Source organism: Eptatretus burgeri, chromosome 21 (assembly GCF_056783735.1).
Source record: "Eptatretus burgeri isolate ZD-2024b chromosome 21, Ebu_testis_v1, whole genome shotgun sequence".
In the NCBI taxonomy this organism is placed as follows: domain Eukaryota; kingdom Metazoa; phylum Chordata; class Myxini; order Myxiniformes; family Myxinidae; genus Eptatretus; species Eptatretus burgeri.
Genome location: NC_140981.1, coordinates 391,456 through 414,097, shown reverse-complemented (window position 1 = coordinate 414,097; position 22,642 = coordinate 391,456). Strand labels below are relative to the sequence as shown.

Genomic DNA, 22,642 nt, shown 5'->3' with positions numbered 1-22,642 from the left:
CCATCTTCCCCACGAACACGTCACGTGACCAACGTTTCCATCTTCCCCACGAACACGTCACGTGACCAGCGTTTCCATCTTCCCCACTAACACGTCACGTGACCATCGTTTCCATATTCCCCGACTAACACGTCACGTGATCATCGTTTCCATCTTCCCCACCAACACGTCACGTGACCAACGTTTCCATCTTCCCCACGAACACGTCACGTGACCAGCGTTTCCATCTTCCCCACTAACACGTCACGTGACCAACGTTTCCATCTTCCCCACGAACACGTCACGTGACCAACGTTTCCATCTTCCGCACGAACACGTCATGTGACCAACGTTTCCATATTCCCCACTAGCACGTCACGTGATCTTCGTTTCCATCTTCCCCACGAACACGTCACGTGACCAGCGTTTCCATCTTCCCCACTAACACGTCACGTGACCAACGTTTCCATATTCCCCACGAACACGTCACGTGATCATCGTTTCCATCTTCCCCTTCCATGAAGGTTCCTGTAATGTCCATCTTCTCCTCGCCATGTTCCCCGTCCCATGCCCATCCCTCTCCCTTCCACAGTTCACCTGTGTCTGTTCCCCAATGTTTTGTCCCTTCCACTCCCGCCCCTCTTGTCTCATGCCTCCTTGCTGTGAGTTGTGTGTTAGCTCTCATACGAGCCTCGACCAAGGTACACAAAAAAAAAAAATAATAATAAAAAAAAAACACGTCACGTGACCAACGTTTCCATCTTCCCCACGAACACGTCACGTGACCAGCGTTTCCATCTTCCCCACTAACACGTCACGTGACCAACGTTTCCATCTTCCCCACGAACACGTCACGTGACCAGCGTTTCCATCTTCCCCACTAACACGTCACGTGACCAGCGTTTCCATCTTCCCCACTAACACGTCACGTGACCAACGTTTCCATCTTCCCCACAAACACGTCACGTGACAAACGTTTCCCTCTTTCCCACTAGCACGTCACGTGACCAGCGTTTCCATCTTCCCCACTAACACGTCACGTGACAAACGTTTTCATCTTCCCCACGAACACGTCACGTGACCAGCGTTTCCATCTTCCCCACTAACACGTCACGTGACCAACGTTTCCATCTTCCCCACTAACACGTCACGTGACCAGCGTTTCCATCTTCCCCACTAACACGTCACGTGACCAACGTTTCCATATTCCCCACCAGCACGTCACGTGATCTTCGTTTCCATCTTCCCCACGAACACGTCACGTGACCAGCGTTTCCATCTTCCCCACTAACACGTCACGTGACCAGCGTTTCCATCTTCCCCACGAACACGTCACGTGACCAGCGTTTCCATCTTCCCCACTAACACGTCACGTGACCAACGTTTCCATCTTCCCCACGAACACGTCACGTGACCAGCGTTTCCCTCTTTCCCACTAACACGTCACGTGACCAACGTTTCCATATTCCCCACCAGCACGTCACTTGATCTTCGTTTCTCTCTTCCCCACGAAAGAATACTGGTTCTGGCTCACTTTTCCCCATGTAAATGAATGGGGGATTTTCAGCCATGAAATTTTTCTTTTTTTTCCCCTAAAAAATAAATCCCCTTTTTAGCCCAAGGTATATTTATTTGTCTCCCCTTTTAACCTGGAGCCTGGTGTTGGCTTAGTGGTTAGGGTGGCGGCTTGGGATCCCAGGGTCCTGAGTTCAAATCCCGTTGGCTGCTGAATTAACACCAGGGGGTTGACTCAGCCTGCCATCCTTCCGAGGTCGGCGAAATGAGTGCCAGTGTACTGGTCCCGGTGTATGCCCCGGTTAGAATAGGTGTACCGTATCCCTGTGTGTCGTAAGAGGCGACCAGGGTTGGTGTCAGGAAGGGCATCCGGCCATAAAACATTGCCTCAAGAAAAAGCCAAACCCCTGCACAGCAGGGAAAAATGACTGTAAAAACGGTCATTTTTTTATTTCCCCTTTTAACCTAGGGGCTCTCTATTCAAATAGCCCATACAACAAGATAAAGATTTGTTAAAGGTGATTCGAAAGAAATATCTGAAACGCCTAAGCCCCGGGACACTCTTTATCAAATAACCAATGCATATTGTTTAGCTCACTCATTGAACCTATAAACATTTGTTCATTCTCAAATTCCTTCAATAGTTTAATTTTCTTTGCACAATAATCCCCATCTAAAATATTGAAAAACAAAACATTTGAATCTTTATATTTTTTAAGATACCCCTTTTGTGCCATTACGAAATGATAAACTTCTCTTAATGATCTCATCTGACCACCTCCTGAGTTGCAAATCATTTTTGTACATAAACCATGCCAGAAAAAAAGTTTTGTTTCAAATGTTTTCAGTTCATGCCGTGAAAATGAGGAAGTGTTTTTTGACACGGCCGTGCTGTGTGAATGAGGAAGTGGTTTTGGACTGTCATGCTGTGAAAAAATAGGAACTATTCTGTGAGACAAGGTCTCGTGTTTATATTTTATCTCAGAACACGAACTGAAAACATTTGAATCAAAACTTTTATGGCGTGGTTTATGTCCAAAAACGATTTGCAACTCGGGCGGTGGCCAGATGAGATCATTAAGAGAAGCTTGTCATTTCCTGTGCCCACACCCAATGATTAAGCAATTTCCTCATCGTTGCTTTATAAGCGGTTCGCCAGACAAAGTTTCTGCCAGACGGGATTTCATTTTTACAACTGAGGCATGGACGATATTTCTTCCGATGAAGCCAACAGCCCACTACAGAGTTGGTAAGTTTGTGTATGCTTTTCTCTTTGAACGATGAAGCAAATGATTATTAATTAAATCATGATAATTCTGATATATATATATATTTTTTCCCTGACAGGGCATTGGAAGAAATTGAGTTCACATATCACGACGTGGTTCATGAAATTAATACTCTTATTGAAGAGATCAATGATTTTAGAAGAGAATTGAAAGACATTTTCAATGAGTGGCATGAAGTCTTATCACGTCCTCTCATCTCGAAGGAATTAAACCAATGGTGAGACACGTGTGTGTGCCTCTCTCTCTGTCTGTCTTTCTACCTACCTCTCTCTGCTCTTATTGAAGAGGCCAATGATTTATAATGACTGGTCTCTGATCTCGAATGAATTAAACCAATGGTGAGGCACGTGTGTGTGTGTGTCTATGTGTGTGTGTATGTGTGTGTGTGCGTGTGTGTGTGTGTGTGTGTGTTGCTTTCCCTGTCTGTCTCTTCATCTATACCCTTGACTTATTTTTTTTTTTTTTCAGCACTATCGCACAACATCAGCTGTTGAAGCAATCTTGTACAACACATGATTTTCTGGAGGTAAATATTTCTGAATTATTATTAATATCACTCGTACAACACATGATTTTCTGGAGGTAAATATTTCTGAATTATTATTAATATCACTCTCTCTTTAGAATGTCGCCTTATGTTGGTTGCATCATTAGTTTGGACGTGGTTTTGTCAGTACACTGGAATTCATTTTATTGACCTTGAAAGGATGACAGGCTCCTGGTGTGTTAATTCAGTGGTCAACGAGGCTTATTCATATTACCATGTAATTATCTTTATAGAACCTAATTATTATCCACTTTTTGTTTCAAAACAGAATATGGTGTCTGAGTTTCGAAATCACAAGGCATCTGAAGAAGATTGCTGGGAAAGATTGTACATTCTCGCAAATGAATATTTAATATTTTCAATATTAATAAATTATATTTGTTTTGTTTACAATTACTTGATTCTGAATTACAAGAAAAGAATAAAAGAGATGTAAAGGGGGGGGGGTGGGGGGGGGGGGGGGGTGGCTAGGTGCGCCCCCCCAATGACCCATCACCCCCTCATCCCATCCCTCCCCTCCCCATGTGTGTGTGTGGGGAAGGGTGGGGGGTGGGATGAGGGAGGTGGTGGGTCAAAGGTGGGGGCGCACAGGGGGGATGAGGGGGGTGGGGCTTGTGTGGGCGGGGCTTGTGTGGGCGGGGCTTCGGTGGGGGCTTGTGTGGGTGGGGTGTGTGTGGGAGGGGCTTGTGTGGGCGGGGTGTGTGTGGGTGGGGCTTGTGTGGGTGGGGCTTGTGTGGGCGGGGGTTTATGTGGGTGGAGCTTGTGTGGGAGGGGTTTATGTGTGTGGAGTTTTTGTGTGGAGCTTGTGTAGGCAGGGCTTATGTGGGAGGGGTTTATGTGGGCAGGGTTTATATGGGCAGGGGTTTATGTGGGTGGAGCTTGTGTGGGAGGGGTGAATGTGGATGAGGCTTATGTGGATAAATGGATGGGTGGAGAGATGGGGGGATGGGTGGATGAGTGGAGCTTGTGTGGATGGGTGGATAATTTTTTAATTAAATAAACATGTTGTGTGTGTGGGGAACTAATTAACTAATCACTAATTATGTGAATATGATGAATATGGGTGGAGCTTGTGTGGGGTTTGTGTGTGTGGAGCTTGTGTGGAGTTTTTGTGTGGAGGTTGTGTGGAGCTTGTGTGGGGTTTGTGTGGGCGGGGCTTCGGTGGGAGGGGCGTGTGTGGGCGGAGTCAAAAAGGGGCGGAGTCAAAAATTTCAATTTATTGGAGCTTGTGGGGGGGTGTGTGGTGGGGTTTGTGTGGGATTTGTGTGGGCGGGGCTTGTGTGGGCGGGGGCTTGTGTGGGTGGAGCCAAAAAGGGGCGGAGTCAAAAAATTTCAATTTATCTTTGTCTTTTGTAATTCCTGTGAATAAAATGAACCTAAAATCTCTTCCCCTTCCAAATCATATATCTTATAAGTCCAAGGAACCGTATCTATTACATCAACAATTTTAAAAAGCTCGTTGGTCCATCTTTTCGTATAACCTTTTTCAAAATGAGATTTCCACCTATATATTCTTACGATATCACCAACTTTGAACTTAGGTTTTCTGACATTAATCTCTTTTTCATATTTTAATTTTGTAAATGTTTCTGATGGCTTCATATTTGTTGACGTGTGAATCGTGTCATTGTACTTATCCACAATATCTTGAATAAAAGATGACCATTGTTGTGAACCGAGTTGTGTGAATTTTTTATATAGTCTCTCTTTTAAGGTACGATTAAAACGTTCAACAACAACTGCCTTCCCTTCATTAAAGGTACTGTATAATGTAATACTGTTATTTTTAGAAAATTCATAAATGTCTTGTTATAAAACTCCCTACCCTCATCAGTCCACAATTTTTTAGGTTTTCTCTTACTTTTATTAAATATCTGTTGGAAGGCTAACATAAGAGTATTACCTGTTTTGTTTTTTAATGGTACAACCCACGCATATCTACTCCTCAAATCAATAACGGTTAAAGCATACTTGTACCCCTTATCATTATTGAGTTCAATCAAATCAGCAGACCAGATATAATCTACTTCCTTGGAATAAACTTTCCTTCTCTGAAACTTTGTGAATATTGGTTTATGTAATTCATCAGCTAATTGCTCTTCAGTCTTAATGGCATCATTAGAGCCTATAAGTTTTTTGAATTTCCAAGTCCAAGTTTCAATTTAGCACTGATCATCTTCTTCACAATGAACCGATCAACTTTTTCTCTCAAGGTTGGATTTTGTATCAGAGACAAATTATACAACATTTCTCTATCGGCTTCATGCTTTTCTTCCAACGTTGTGGTATTCCCATAATCAATATCGTGTCTCATGCACACTTCATCAACTCTATTGATAGGCCGACTCCAGGATTTAGGATTGTCTGCCTCATCTAATCTTTTATCCAAGTTTGTGCCTGGGCCACAGAAAGAATACCCTGGAAGATGTAATTCCCCTGGTATTCCAGTAGTTGTAAATTTACTTCCTGATAAAAACTTTTGGATATCTCCTCCTAGTTTGTGTTGGGAGATAAATTGATTTTTTTGAACCACACACCGAACATATACCTTTTTGTATAACCCTGTTATTTTTACTTTTAATATATGAAATATTTTTAGTATTAGTTTTCTTTTTACATTTGAGACAATAACTCATTTATTTATGAGAAAAATTCCTGCAGAGTGCAAAAACCTTTTTAGTTTCCAACATGCACATTTGAATCTTGATTTTTAAAACATAAAGAATCCTTAGAAATGCCTTCACTCTCTCCCCCATTTATTTAAGAAAAAAAAAAAATGAAAAACTTGAATTAAAATACCTGTCTTCTCGATGTCAATAGTCTTGTCGAAAGTATTGTAAATAGACTTATCAATTCTTTGTTTTCCTCCTCGGTGGGTTGAGTTATTTTCTGTAATACCCCTAATCTTTTTTTAATCTCACTGGTTTCCATATTTTGATATTTATTTTGTCTCGCTCTTTCCTCCCTCTCCTCCTTCTCTTTCTTCTCCCTCTCCTCCCTCTCCTTCTCTTTCTTCTCCCTCTCCTCCCTCTCTCTCTTCTCTCTCTCCTCCCTCTCTCTCTTCTCTCTTTCCTCCCTCTCTCTCTTCTCCCTCTCCTCCTTCTCTCTCTTCTCTTTTTCCTCCTTCTCTTTCTTCTCCCTCTTCTCCTTTTCCTCCTCTTCCCTCTCTTCTTCAACTCCTTCCTCATCCCTCACTATCCTTGAATCGCTTACACCCCATAGAATATTATACATATATTCATCAGGATTTCTTGTTATTCCTGTATCCAAAATAATTTTTTTACAACAGGAAACCAATAAAATTTCTTTTGAATTTCTAAAAGAGCCTTACCTTTTCTTAACTTTATAATTTTTTCATTATTTAACATTCTAATTAAATCTAAAGTTGTCGGTTTATCAACATCAGCATAATGCCAATCTTTTATTGAAAATACCTCATTCTTATGTTGTAGAACATATTTATTAAAATACCGAATACCCTTTTCTTGAAGGTATGCTTGGACACAGAAATGATAATTTTCTTGAAGCCTTCTTGCTGTCATTTATGTATTAGAAATATATGTTAGAACAATATTATGGCACGAAACACCTCCCCATCTTCCCATAGTTAAATCATTTTGTATTTCCTTACTTATTATATATAATCCTGTTTTTTCTGTTTTCATGAGATAAACAAGGGCAAAACCATTATTATATTTACCCTTATTAAATTCTTTTATTTGTTGTTTACTAATCGTAGCCCCACAAAACTCATTCTCGATACCAAGTGGATAATATTCTTCCTTACGAGACTGATTTAATTGTTCCAGGTCTTCGAGGTTAATTTTAAATGACCAATTATACCCTAAATCATTCATATCATATCCCCATTGTTCTATTCTCATACAAACGATACGCCCTTCTTTATAAAAATTTATTTTAATTCGAACTGTGAATTCTGTATGACCTGGAGATAATATCAACACTTCTGTATCTTTGGAATACACAGCCGTTTTATTTAAGGATATATATTGTGATAAATCGCTTAATCTCACCAAGTCATTCGCGTCAGTCGGGCTTGGATAATTTTTTAATTTATAAGCATTTTTCATGTTAATATTTTTGGTTATATTATATTTATGTCGTTCAGCCTGTGCCTTTGTGTAATAATTTGAGAAATCAATATCCAGTTCTTGAGATAAACCAAAGATAGAACCATCTTTACCAACATAAGTCATTTATATTAGATTAAAAATAATATCATAAAATTTTTTATTTTTGTTGAGTTGAAATAACACATATAGGCATAATTGGCCACAACACTTGGAATTTAATTCTTGGACTTGAAATGTTTGATAAACACCATTCTGTAAGAATTTTATGACTTCAACAGGTGGTGGAAGACCAAAACTATCAAAATAATATTTGTCTTGACTATTAAAAATACAAACCCAATGAGAACCGTTCCCATTATTATCTTCTAAGTTCATAATAATATTCTTTGTATGTTTCGGCACATTTGTTAATTCATCTCTCATACAAATAACCACATTATGAATTTTTAATTTCTTACAATATTTGACAAGTTGTAAATTTGATGTTGTATTCTTTCCAAATTTTTTCAACCACTCATCAATGCTCATTTATTTATTAGAAAGATATAATCCATTACCTCTTTTCGTTAATTTTACACCTGCTTGTGCTATAGAAGAAAGCATATCTCCAACTAACAATCTCGCTTTATCAGGCAGACCTTCAAGTTTTTCAGCAAAATCTACAATTACACCACTTCCACTAATTTGTTTCTCCAACTCTTTGTTATGTCTTTCCAATTCTTTTTGAGCCTGGAGTTGAGCCTTCCTTTCGTTGGCAGTTTTCACCGCTGTTGAAATACCACCCGTCAATGCTCCAACCGCACTTAAACCAGCAAATAAAGGAATTAGAAATGGGAGAAATCCTCCACTCGTCTCTCTTATTGAATATTTTTTCAACATTGGTTTTGTCATTTTAATTTTAAGTGAGCCAGTGTCATTCAAGATTTTAACCTGTTCTCTTGTGAGAAAAACATCAATTCTTACTGCTCCTTTTCTCTGAATTGTATTAACGTTAATCGTACAAGGCTTTTGATTTTGAACACAAGATGATAGTTTATGAAGATTGATTTGATTAACATATACCCCAGTTGGTACTTTGCCACTCATTTATTTAACAAAAAATTATGTGAGACTAATCATCACACCATTATCTGTATTAATCTGCAATTCTGTTTCTTCCAAAAGCAAACAATATGTATCAACTTCTTCACTCTCTCCTCTTTCAATGTATAGGGAAGTATCCACTCGATTAGACTTTATAGTTTCCTTTTGAGCGCTCAGGTCAAACGCATAGATTGTATACAAACTTTTAAATGCTGTCATATCCAAAATAGGTTCTTTATTTCCATTACTTTCACACACCTTTTGGTAAGACTTGTATGCTTCAGCAAAATCATTTTTTCCCAATTAATTTCCAATCTATCTCGTGGGTAAAATGTTCCATCTAGAGAAACGCGAAGTTGTTTCACCTTAGCATTATCACTCAATGCATTATTCTTATCAGTCGCAGTATCACCATCTGGCTTTTTAAAAATGATCCACAGATATCGTGGCTTTCCTTCCAGAACACCCAAATTCCACGTGTAAGTAGTTTGATTGAGTTTAACGTGTTGACATCTTCTTTTGAGGTATGATACACTGAGTGGTTTCTTTGAGTTAAGTCTTCGATTCAACATCTCTTCTGTTTTAAGATTAGGAGTATATTCACTGATATACCAACTCATTTCCTCAATTACAAATTTATTCTGATCACCAAAAGCACTACCAACACCAAAAAGCAATCGATTTTCATTATCATTCCTTTGTAGTTGAAATCTAATTTTAAGGCCATACAGAACTTTATCATGATCACAAAATCCAAATATACCTTTAAGAGGAACTGCCACAGTAAAACTATTTTCTGCTTTTGTATCATCATTATACATTCCTTTCCTTTGAGTATACCCAGGGTCTGTGTTTGTTCCCGTTGACATATCAGGAATAAAACCTTCGACAGACCCCTTTCCCATTCTATCACTGAATGTATAGAGTGTAAATTTTATCATTTCAGATACAGCAGAGACATAATCAACCGCTTCAACTTCTTGTGTTCCAATATACAAACGCACACTATCAAACATTTTCCAGAAGAAATCATTTACAAGTGTAGCATTTGTGTTATTCCCAGCCTTAGTGAATTTAAATTTACACAACAAGAAACTTTCGGAGAGATTCAAATAGGTTTGTTGATTATTTATTTCAAAACTTTTTGTACCATTCGTATTCCAGTCTGTTCCAGTTATTGCATTTACCTTGAAGTAATCTTCTTTTTTAGTGGAGTTTGAGATAATAATAGTATCATCCAAATCATAGATACTATCAATTGCTTCCATACTTGTATTTATTTAGGAAAAAAAAGATGTTAAAACTTTTGAAACCCTGATCCAAGTATTTGAATTATTTTCTGTCGTTCTTGGGGGGACAACTGAGTTTTGCCTTTCTTAATTTCTTTTATTGCTTGTAATTTATGAGATTCCTTCTGGGCATCTTTTATACTCTTTACAGCACCTGCAACATTTCCCACAGCAGAAGCAGTTGAACCAATTAGATCTTTATGTTTAAGAATAGTTGAACCAATACCCATGAGAGTATCAATTATCCCATCTCCTCTAAATTGATGCCCAACACCCCTTTGTCTCTTAGGTTTATAGTATCCTCTACCAAGATACATACCTTCACCCTTGTAGTATGGGGAAAGGAACATCCCATCCCCTGTAATTATTTTATATTTTCCCAACTCGTGTTTCCTCACAATAACCATCGTATTTATTTATTGGAAAACTTCACGTAGGTGAATTCTGATGGATATAACTTCTCCATTAAAAGAAATCACACGATTATCTTGGTCGGTTATCCTAAAATTTACTCTGTGTATGGTTTTTCCTGACACAGGTAGATAAACCAAATTTTTGGGTTCCATATTGAATTTATAACCAATTGGGGTTGAGTATGCGCTGAATGAAAATATTGTATTTGTTTTTTCCCATCATTATAAGCACCATCAATCAAATCACAGTGAATTAACACCGAATTTATTCCTGAGGATATTTGAATGACATTATCACTGTAAAACGTCCCATTAGTTTCAATCTTTTTTGAGGAGAAACCCAATAACTCTCTAAATGAATTATCAATTGTGAAATCAACCTTGTAGTTATTTTTAACTTTAATCGTTGATTTTGAAGTATGTTTTTGAATGTTTATAACAATATTTTTTGGTTCATCACCCTGTTCTTTCATAAGACGAGCAATTTCGGAAGATATTTGAGAAATCTCATATGCTCCGGGTGAGACTGTTATCGTTTTGTATCCACTTCCTGGATTATAACTAAACTTGTCATTTTTCTCGGTTATATTAAATAAGGTATTATAAGTTTCCATGGACAATAAAGATGCCTCATATTCTTTTGTTGTGTCAAGTTGTAGTGGGTATGGGAATGAAGATGTGTGGTCGCTTGTTGTGAAATTGAAACTAAGGATTGTGCTTCTCATCTTATTTAATATGAGATAAAATGTCTTTATATTGATATTTATTAATTATTTTCATGTTCATCAACTGGTCTAAAATGGCTGATGCTTCATTAAAACAATTGTTATTTCCAGCCTTCTTACTGCCTAACAACAATAACAGTCTATTAACTAATTGCGATGGGTCATTTGGAAGAAAACTAACACCTGAACCAAGGATACTTAAAGCCTGAATAATGTGTTTCTCCTTCTCATTCTTCCTACTTTTACCAGAAAGAATAACCTTATAATTTAGAGTGTTCAGCAGATCAATATATACTCTATCATCATTATTTTCCATATCCAATGGTTTATCAATATACTTTGATTCATCCCTCACAGTTGAACCTTGTCTTCCATCTTTTGTTAGAAGAAACATTAATCTTGGAGTTAGTTTAACAGGGGGTTGAGCAGAACCCAAGAACCTTAATTCATCATTAAATATCAATACCTTTTCTTGAACAAGATGAAATATTGCTGATTGTTCTGTTGGAATGAGTCCTGCTTTGGTTTTTGAATCCGCTGAATATTCATTGTTTTGAAGAGCATTCACAATATAATCAGGGGGTCGATTAATCTCTTCCAGTTGTTGAAATAAACCTTCATCATCATATTCTAATTCTCCTAAATGCTCTAATTCTTCCTCCGTCATTTGACTGAAATCTTTTAACATTTGAAGTTTTTTAGGAGTATATTCTACTGTGGGAACTGTGGAAACATCTTTCATTTTTCCTTGGGAAGTTTTTAAAAGTGGTTTAAAAAATTTCTCTTGTTTTCTTTCAAATGCTTCTTCGCCCGTTAGTTTCTGTCTGCGTTTCTTCTTTATGTCTTCCTGCTGTTTTACAACTTTTGAAACCAACTCTTGATGTTCCCTAAATCTTCTTGCTCTTTCTTTCGCATCCATTTATTTATTGAAAAATATCATTTAATATCTCATCTTGTTTCACAACAATATATTTATATTTTTCAGTCGTGTGTTTCATGTAATCCCCAAATTCCTTTTTACTACATAATGTAGAACAATTGTCTCTCCAAAAATTGTTTATATCTATTGAATTTAACTTGAATAAAATAAAAGTATTAGCATTGTTTCTGATGGAACGACGAGGAAGCTGAAAGTACGATTGACTAAGATAAATACAATTACAAGAAGAATGTCTCCCTCTTGTGTAGTAGCTGTCCATTACCGTTTGGTTTCTCTCATTAACACAATCATCAAAGATAACGAGGTTCTTTTTGGATTTATCCAAATCTTGGGGAGACGGTATATCATCCGTATTATCACTCAGAATACAAGTTATCGGTTTTGATTTCTTTTTACATCTCTGTGTATCACAAAATAGTTGTATTATATCTTCAATGTTAAAATCATTTAGGTTTTTTGAAGTTTAAATAAACCGATTATATCTTCTTTTTGAAGACCAGCATTAAAACCTTGTGAGAGTAGTTGATACTCTGGTTGAAAACTCGACTTTGTGAAAATTATTAAATTATCATAATCTAAAAAGTTGGGAGTGAGGAGCATCTTTAAAAGTAAGCAGGTTTTTCCACATCCACTTGAACCAACTATGAGGCATCTTAATGAATTTGGGAGATTTTTATGGTTGTCAAATTTTATCTTATTTTCCCAAATAGGTAAAAAATCATTCATTTATATATTTGGAAAACAGGTTATTTAATTTATTCTTGGCTTTTTTCGAAATTCTATATTTTATCCTAAGTTCAGGTTTAATTTCAAGATAATCCATTATTTTATTTATGCAATATCTTGTGTTGATATTTCCCTGAAAATCACATCCATGAATAAGATATAACAACAATCCTTTGAACATTTCTCTAATACGTTCAGTTTCTTCCCTTGTAAGGAAAGGTGTGTTCTCACCCTCGTTCTTTACATTCATTTCTCGAATCAATCTTGTAAAGTAATTCATTTTTGGTGTAAATCTAAAAGAATTATTTTCCTTTTTATATTTTTGATTATCATTAATTAGAAGATAATCACAGAATATACATTGTTTATAGGCTTTTGACTCTGTGTTTAATCCCCGTCTTTCACACGCAGGACAATTCTCAAATTTGTCATATGGAGAATCATGGAATTCAAGAGGCTCAAAATCGAGTAAACTATTCATATTTATAAAGTAAAACTTTACTTAAACTGAAATTCATCTTCGATATCATCTTCGATACTTTCAGAATCATCTATACTTTCATAACTATCATTTGAACACAAACTCTCGGTGTCATAACTATCGTTTGAATGCAAACTCTCGGTATCATAATCACTCTCATAATCTTCAAAATCTTCAGTTGAATATTGGCTCATTTAATTAGTAGAAAAAACATTACCATCGATATCGATATACATTTTTTCATTAACAGATTCAACTGCTACATTTTTTATATTAAAGGTAATTTTAAAATGATCCTTAACTACAATTGAACGAAATGTCATTTCACCTGATATATTAACATCCTTTATTTCATCAGGATTTATATCTTTAGGGTTGTTGAAAAAAATACAAATTTCTCCTTGCATATTACAGATGGTCTTATCTTTTCTTTCTAAAGCTTCATCCATAAGGTTTTTATTTTTTGATACCTTTTCTTGTTTCATTGCTTTTTCTAGTTTTGAATATATTGCCAGAAGGAGAGGAGAAACTTTTGTTAGAGATACCTTAATTGATGTTCTTCCAGGTATACTAAAAGCCCTTCCACTGAAGTAAATTGAAGAACTCATCATATCCACCATAATTGTTTTTATCCAATAGTTGTTATATTTATCTTTGTTCAATTTTACATCCTTGACATATTTCTCAGCATCTTTAACAAATGAAGAGATTGATTGAAACTTGTCTTTTGTGTCTTGAAACATTGTATTTATTAAGTGAAAAAGTTGGAGGATAAAATGGTTTTAAGCACAGATTCACCTGTAAAATAACGAAATTTTCATCAAGAAAATTTTAGTTTAAGCACAGATTCACCTGTAAAATAAACGAAATTTTCATCAAGAAAATTTTAGTTTAAGCACAGATTCACCTGTAAAATAAACGAAATTTTCATCAAGAAAATTTTAGTTTAAGCACAGATTCACCTGTAAAATAAACGAAATTTTCACCAAGAAAATTTTAGTTTAAGCACAGATTCACCTGTAAAATAAACGAAATTTTCATCAAGAAAATTTTAGTTTAAGCACAGATTCACCTGTAAAATAAACGAAATTTTCATCAAGAAATTTTTAGTTTAAGCAAAGTTTTATTATATAAATATGGTGAATACAACATACTGCGATGTTTGTAATCACGAATATAAACATTATAGAAAACACCTCCGAACCAACAAACACACATTTAATCTATTTCACAAAATATCCCCTCTTGAGTTGGAAAGAAAACATTGTGATACCTGCTCAAAGGATGTTTTGAAGAGTAGTTATAATAGGCATCTTCAATCACAAAAACACAAGAAAAATGAGTTTAAAGTAAAGGGAGACTATTATATTGAAAACACTGATGGGGCATTTAAAGGGCATATAAAAATAAGGATTTTTCAATTTGGAGAACCCGGTCCATCATCAATAATTGAATCAATTGAAATAGTGAAACCTGATGTTGAAAAATTTATTAAAAAAACATTAAAAGAAATGAAAACTTTAAAGTTTTATATGGGAGTGAAAATGAATATGAAAAGACAAGATGAAGAACAAACTCCTTATATGAGGACAGATCTTCATTTTATAACATCATTTCAAGATTTTTTGAATAGTGGGGTTTATGAAGAACTATCAAGACAAGAGGAGGATGTTGATAATACAGTGGTAGGAAGTGGATTCAATATTAAAAAAATCATCTTTTTAGATGTACACATTCTAAAATCAAACCCTCTTAAAGCTTCTTCTTATATTGAATTACCAAAAGAAATAAAACGAAAGAAGGCAGTTGTTAATATTAAGAATAATGATAATAAATGTTTTCTCTGGTCTGTTCTTGCTCACTTACATCCACCAAAATGTAATTCAGAAAGAGTAAAACAATATATGAAATATGAGAATACCTTGGACATTAAAGATTTTAATTTCCCAATGCCACTAACAGATATTCCTAAATTTGAGAAAAAGAATAATCTTTCTATTAATGTATATGGATTAACGGATACAAACAAAGTTCAAATATTAAAAATTTCAAACAACTATAAAAATGAAGAAACACACATTGATCTTTTATATTTTAGTGTTGGAAATAATTCACATTACACATACATCAATAATTTATCAAGATTAATCTCTTCTCAGGTATTCAGAACAGCAAACAAAATATATCCTTGTAAGCGATGTCTTAATTCATTTCATACAAAAGAACGATTAGAACAACATTCAAAATATTGTAGTAATCATAAATCAGCTGTAATTACAATGCCTAAACCTGGTGAAAAGATTTCTTTTGAAGATTATAATAAATCTATCATGCACCCATTTGTGATATACGCTGATTTTGAATGTATCCTTAAAAAGATAAATACTGCTTCTCCTAATCCAAAAGAACCATATACAAATAAATATCAAAAACATATTCCTTGTGGTTTCTGTTATTATATCAAATCATCTGTTGGAGAAAAGTATAATAAACTTGAACAGTATAGTGGAAAAAATGCTTCACAAGAGTTTGTAAAACGATTAGAAAAGGATTGTATAAGACTAAGTAAATTAATGAAAGAAACAAATGAACCGATGAAATTAACCATAGAAGAAAAATTAGAATTTAGAAAGAACAATATCTGTCATATTTGTGAGGAGGAAATTGAGGAGTCTAAAGTTAGGGATCATTGTCATCTTACTGGTAAATATAGAGGTCCCGCTCATTCCTGTTGTAATCTTAATTATAAATTACCTTCTTTTATTCCAGTCTTTCTTCACAACAGCGCCAACTATGACACACATCTATTTATAAATGAACTTTCAAAAACACCAGGGAATATTTCTGCCATAACAAACACAAGTCAAAAGTATATTTCATTTACAAAAATGATATTCACAAAACCTATAACTCGTATAAGGTTTCTTGATTCTTACAAGTTTATGGGAACACCACTAGCCAACCTCGCATCAAATCTAAGCTCCACGGGCTCTTTTCCAAATCTTAGTTCATTCTTTCCAAAAGAGGAAATTCTAACTAAAGAGGAAATTCAGATTAAAGAGAGAATTCAAAGTAAAGAGGAAATTCTAATTAATGAGGAAATGAATGAAGAAATTCTTACTGAAGATGAAATTCTAATTATACAGAAAATTCGAACAAAGAATGAAATTCTAACTAAAGAGGAAATTCTGATTATAGATGAAATTCTGATTAAAGAGGGAATTCTAACTAGAGAGGAAATTGAAACAAGGAATGAAATTCAAAGTAAAGAGAAAATTCTTACAAGTAAGGGAATTTATCCTTATGGTTATATGGATTCATTTATGAGATTTAAAGAAACACAACTTCCTTCAAAAGAAAGTTTCTATAATAACCTTTATGAAGAAGAGATAAGTGATAAGGAATATAAACACGCACAAGAAATTTGGAAATTATTTAAGATAAAGAACCTTGGAGAATATCATGATTTGTATCTAAAAACAGATGTTTTATTGTTAGCTGATGTGTTTGAAGCTTTTAGATCACTCTGTCATAATAAAAATTGTTATGGATTAGATCCTGCCCACTATTTCACAGCTCCTGGTTTAGCTTGGAGTGCAATGTTGAAAATGACAAAACAAGATATAGATTTAGTCAGTGATGTAGATATGCTTTTGATGATTGAGAAGTCTAAGAGAGGTGGAATATCACAAGTATGTTCAAAAAGATATGCTAAAGCAAATAATAAATATCTTCCAAATTATGAGAGTGAAAAAGATAGTAATTATTTGATGTACTTTGATGCTAATAATTTGTATGGATGGGCAATGTCTCAATCTCTGCCTTATGGTAAATTAGAGTGGGTGGAAGAAAAGGATTATGAAAAGGCTTTGATGAATATTGTTATTTCTTCTCAAGAGAAATTGAATGGCAAAGAAGAAGGTTATTATTTTGAAGTTGATTTGAAGTACCCGAGTGATCTTCATAATAAGCATAAAGACCTTCCTTTTGCATGTGAGAAAGAAACCCCAAAGAAAGAATGGTTCAGTGATTATCATAAAAGTTTTAATATTAAAGGCAAATCAACAGAAAAGTTATTAACAACATTCTATGATAAAGAGGGATATGTTTTGCATCAAAGGAACTTGAGACAATATTTATCTGCTGGGTTGAGAGTAGCTAAAATTCATAGAGTTTTAAAATTTAAACAAAGTCCTTGGATGAAAAAGTATATTAAATTCAATACAGATATGAGAACAAATACAAAAGTAAAATTTGAAGGGGAATTCTATAAATTGATGAATAATGCTGTCTTTGGAAAGACAATGGAGAATGTTAGAAACAGGCAAAACATTAGATTTGCAACATCTTGGAAAGAAGCTTCTAGATTGATAAATAAACCAAGTTTTGAGAGAGAAGAGGTTTTTTCAGAGAACTTTTCTGCTATTCATATGAAAAAGGAAAGTATTGTCATGGATAAACCAATTTATATTGGAACAGCAGTTCTTGATTTATCAAAGATATTGATGTATGATTATTTGTATAATGATTTAAAGAAAGAGTATGGTGAAAATGCTTCATTGTTGTATATGGACACCGATAGTTTTATTCTAGATATAAAAACTGACGATGTTTATAAGGATATGAAGAAAAACATTGGAGTATATGATACAAGTAATTTTAGTAAGAAGAGTGAGTTATTTTCAAAAAGAATGAAAAGGTTATTGGTAAGTTTAAGGATGAGTTGGGTGGAAAAGTAATGAGTGAGTTTATTGGATTGAGAGCAAAGGCATATGCTTATAAGTATGGTGATCAGATTGATAAAAGGTTAAAGGGAATAAAGAAATATGTAATAAAGAAATCAATAACTTTTAGAAATTATTATAATTGTTTGATGAATAAGAAAGAAGAATATAGGAAAATGAATACAATAAGAAGTTATAAACATAAGATATATAGTGAAGAAGTAAATAAAAAGGCATTAGGAGCCTTTGATGATAAGAGATTTATTTTAGATAATGGAATAGATTGTGTTCCATATGGATATTGTATGATAGAGTGTATAAAATAGATTGTGTTCCATATGGGTATTGTATGATAGAGTGAATAGAATAGATTGTGTTCCATATGGACACAAGTTTTAACGATGGGAAGATGGGTTAGGGTTTTTAAGGGCTTCCGCCGCGTTTTTCACAATATATAAATGGTCGAACCAAGTATTAGTCAAACTAAAGAGTGGAGAAAATCTCAGTCTTGGTATATAAATGGAAAACATAATGAATGTGAAAAATATCAAATAAGTCTTATTGAAAAAATATCTAAAACAAAGGTAAATAAAACAAATATGCGAATCAATTTAAAAACCAATAAGTTAGAGGATGTAAAGAAAATAATAAATATGTTTGAATGGACTGAAAAATTTGATGGTTATCAATTGAACAATGGAAAAATAATTTACTACAATATCAAAATGATATGCAACTCAGGAGGTGGTCAGATGAGATCATTAAGAGAAGTTTATCATTTCGTAATGGCACAAAAGGGGTATCTTAAAAAATATAAAGATTCAAATGTTTTGTTTTTCAATATTTTAGATGGGGATTATTGTGCAAAGAAAATTAAACTATTGAAGGAATTTGAGAATGAACAAATGTTTATAGGTTCAATGAGTGAGCTAAACAATATGCATTGGTTATTTGATAAAGAGTGTCCCGGGGCTTAGGCGTTTCAGATATTTCTTTCGAATCACCTTTAACAAATCTTTATCTTGTTGTATGGGCTATTTGAATAGAGAGCCCCTAGGTTAAAAGGGGAAATAAAAAAATGACCGTTTTTACAGTCATTTTCCCTGCTGTGCAGGGGTTTGGCTTTTTCTTGAGGCAATGTTTTATGGCCGGATGCCCTTCCTGACACCAACCCTGGTCGCCTCTTACAACACACAGGGATACGGTACACCTATTCTAACCGGGGCATACACCGGGACCAGTACACTGGCACTCATTTCGCCGACCTCGGAAGGATGGCAGGCTGAGTCAACCCCCTGGTGTTAATTCAGCAGCCAACGGGATTTGAACTCAGGACCCTGGGATCCCAAGCCGCCACCCTAACCACTAAGCCAACACCAGGCTCCAGGTTAAAAGGGGAGACAAATAAATATACCTTGGGCTAAAAAGGGGATTTATTTTTTAGGGGAAAAAAAGAAAAATTTCATGGCTGAAAATCCCCCATTCATTTACATGGGGAAAAGTGAGCCAGAACCAGTATTCTTTCCCTACTCACGTCACGTGACCAGCGTTTCCATCTTCCCCACTAACACGTCACGTGACCAACGTTTCCATCTTCCCCACGAACACGTCATGTGACCAACGTTTCCATATTCCCCACTAACACGTCACGTGACCAGCGTTTCCATCTTCCCCACGAACATGTCACGTGACCAACGTTTCCATCTTCCCCACGAACACGTCACGTGACCAGCGTTTCCATCTTCCCCACCAACACGTCACGTGACCAACGTTTCCATCTTCCCCACCAACACGTCACGTGACCAAGGTTTCCATCTTCCCCACGAACACGTCATGTGACCAACGTTTCCATATTCCCCACTAACACGTCACGTGACCAGCGTTTCCATCTTCCCCACTAACACGTCACGTGACCAACGTTTCCATATTCCCCACGAGCACGTCACGTGATCATCGTTTCAATCTTCCCCACGAACACGTCACGTGACCAGCGTTTCCATCTTCCCCACTAACACGTCACGTGACCAACGTTTCCATCTTCCCCACGAACACGTCACGTGACCAACGTTTCCATCTTCCCCACGAACACGTCATGTGACCAACGTTTCCATATTCCCCACCAGCACGTCACGTGATCTTCGTTTCCATCTTCCCCACGAACACGTCACGTGACCAGCGTTTCCATCTTCCCCACCAACACGTCACGTGACCAGCGTTTCCATCTTCCCCACCAACACGTCACGTGACCAGCGTTTCCATCTTCCCCACTAACACGTCACGTGACCAACGTTTCCATCTTCCCCACGAACACGTCACGTGACCATCGTTTCCATATTCCCCACTAACACATCACGTGACTAACGTTTCCATATTCCCCACCAGCACGTCACGTGATCTTCGTTTCTATCTTCCCCACGAACACGTCACGTGACCAGCGTTTCCATCTTCCCCACTAACACGTCACGTGACCAACGTTTCCATCTTCCCCACGAACACGTCACGTGACCTACGTTTCCATATTCCCCACGAGCACGTCACGTGATCACGTGATCATCGTTTCCATCTTCCCCACGAACACGTCACGTGACCAACGTTTCCATATACCCCACAAACACGTCACGTGACCAACGTTTCCATATTCCCCACTAACACATCACGTGACCAACGTTTCCATATTCCCCACTAACACGTCACGTGACCAGCGTTTCCCTCTTTCCCACTAACACGTCACGTGACCAGCGTTTCCATCTTCCCCACTAACACGTCACGTGACCAACGTTTCCATCTTCCCCACTAACACGTCACGTGACCAGCGTTTCCATCTTCCCCACCAACACGTCACGTGACCAGCGTTTCCATCTTCCCCACTAACACGTCACGTGACCAACGTTTCCATATTCCCCACTAGCACGTCACGTGATCATCGTTTCCATCTTCCCCACGAACACGTCACGTGACCAGCGTTTCCATCTTTTTCACTAACACGTCACGTGACCAACGTTTCCATCTTCCCCACGAACACGTCACGTGACCAGCGTTTCCATCTTCCCCACGAACACGTCACGTGACCAGCGTTTCCATCTTCCCCACTAACACGTCACGTGACCAACGTTTCCATATTCCCCACTAACACGTCACGTGACCAGCGTTTCCATCTTCCCCACTAACACGTCACGTGACCAACGTTTCCATATTCCCCACTAACACGTCACGTGACCAGCGTTTCCCTCTTTCCCACTAACACGTCACGTGACCAACGTTTCCATATTCCCCACGAGCACGTCACGTGATCTTCGTTTCCATCTTCCCCACGAACACGTCACGTGACCAGCGTTTCCATCTTCCCCACTAACACGTCACGTGACCAACGTTTCCATCTTCCCAACGAACACGTCACGTGACCAGCGTTTCCATCTTCCCCACGAACACGTCACGTGACCAGCGTTTCCCTCTTCCCCACTAACACGTCACGTGACCAACGTTTCCATATTCCCCACGAACACGTCACGTGACCAACGTTTCCATATTCCCCACTAGCACGTCACGTGATCATCGTTTCTATCTTCCCCACTAACACGTCACGTGATCATCGTTTCCATCTTCCCCACGAACACGTCACGTGACCAACGTTTCCATCTTCCCCACGAACACGTCATGTGATCATCGTTTCCATCTTCCCCTTCCATGAAGGTTCCTGTAATGTCCATCTTCTCCTCGCCATGTTCCCCGTCCCATGCCCATCCCTCTCCCTTCCACAGTTCACCTGTGTCTGTTCCCCAATGTTTTGTCCCTTCCACTCCCGCCCCTCTTGTCTCATGCCTCCTTGCTGTGAGTTGTGTGTTAGCTCTCATACGAGCCTCGACCAAGGTACACAAAAAAAAAATAATAATAATAAAAAAAAAAACACGTCACGTGACCAACGTTTCCATCTTCCCCACGAACACGTCACGTGACCAGCGTTTCCATCTTCCCCACAAACACGTCACGTGACCAACGTTTCCATCTTCCCCACGAACACGTCACGTGACCAACGTTTCCATCTTCCCCACGAACACGTCATGTGACCAACGTTTCCATATTCCCCACTAGCACGTCACGTGACCAACGTTTCCATATTCCCCACTAACACGTCACGTGACCAGCGTTTCCATCTTCCCCACGAACACGTCACGTGACCAGCGTTTCCATCTTCCCCACTAACACGTCACGTGACCAGCGTTTCCATCTTCCCCACGAACACGTCACGTGACCAACGTTTCCATCTTCCCCACGAACACGTCATGTGACCAACGTTTCCATATTCCCCACCAGCACGTCACGTGATCTTCGTTTCCATCTTCCCCACGAACACGTCACGTGACCAGCGTTTCCATCTTCCCCACCAACACGTCACGTGACCAGCGTTTCCATCTTCCCCACCAACACGTCACGTGACCAGCGTTTCCATCTTCCCCACTAACACGTCACGTGACCAACGTTTCCATCTTCCCCACGAACACGTCACGTGACCAGCGTTTCCCTCTTTCCCACTAACACGTCACGTGACTAACGTTTCCATATTCCCCACCAGCACGTCACGTGATCTTCGTTTCTATCTTCCCCACGAACACGTCACGTGACCAACGTTTCCATCTTCCCCACGAACACGTCACGTGACCAGCGTTTCCCTCTTTCCCACTAACACGTCACGTGACTAACGTTTCCATATTCCCCACCAGCACGTCACGTGATCTTCGTTTCTATCTTCCCCACGAACACGTCACGTGACCATCGTTTCCATATTCCCCACTAACACATCACGTGACCAACGTTTCCATATTCCCCACTAACACGTCAC

General features: G+C 37.5%; 1 protein-coding gene and 1 long non-coding RNA gene across 3 annotated transcripts in view; one reads left to right on the top strand and one right to left on the bottom strand.

Moving 5' to 3' along the window:
* Positions 1–22,642, bottom strand: part of LOC147008090 (uncharacterized) — a 310,895-nt gene that overhangs the window by 149,109 nt on the left and 139,144 nt on the right. The window lies entirely within an intron of this gene.
* Positions 1,520–3,754, top strand: LOC147008092 (uncharacterized). The gene is made up of 3 exons (XR_015053632.1): positions 1,520–3,000; positions 3,252–3,309; positions 3,599–3,754. It is a non-coding gene; the product is annotated as an uncharacterized LOC147008092 (long non-coding RNA).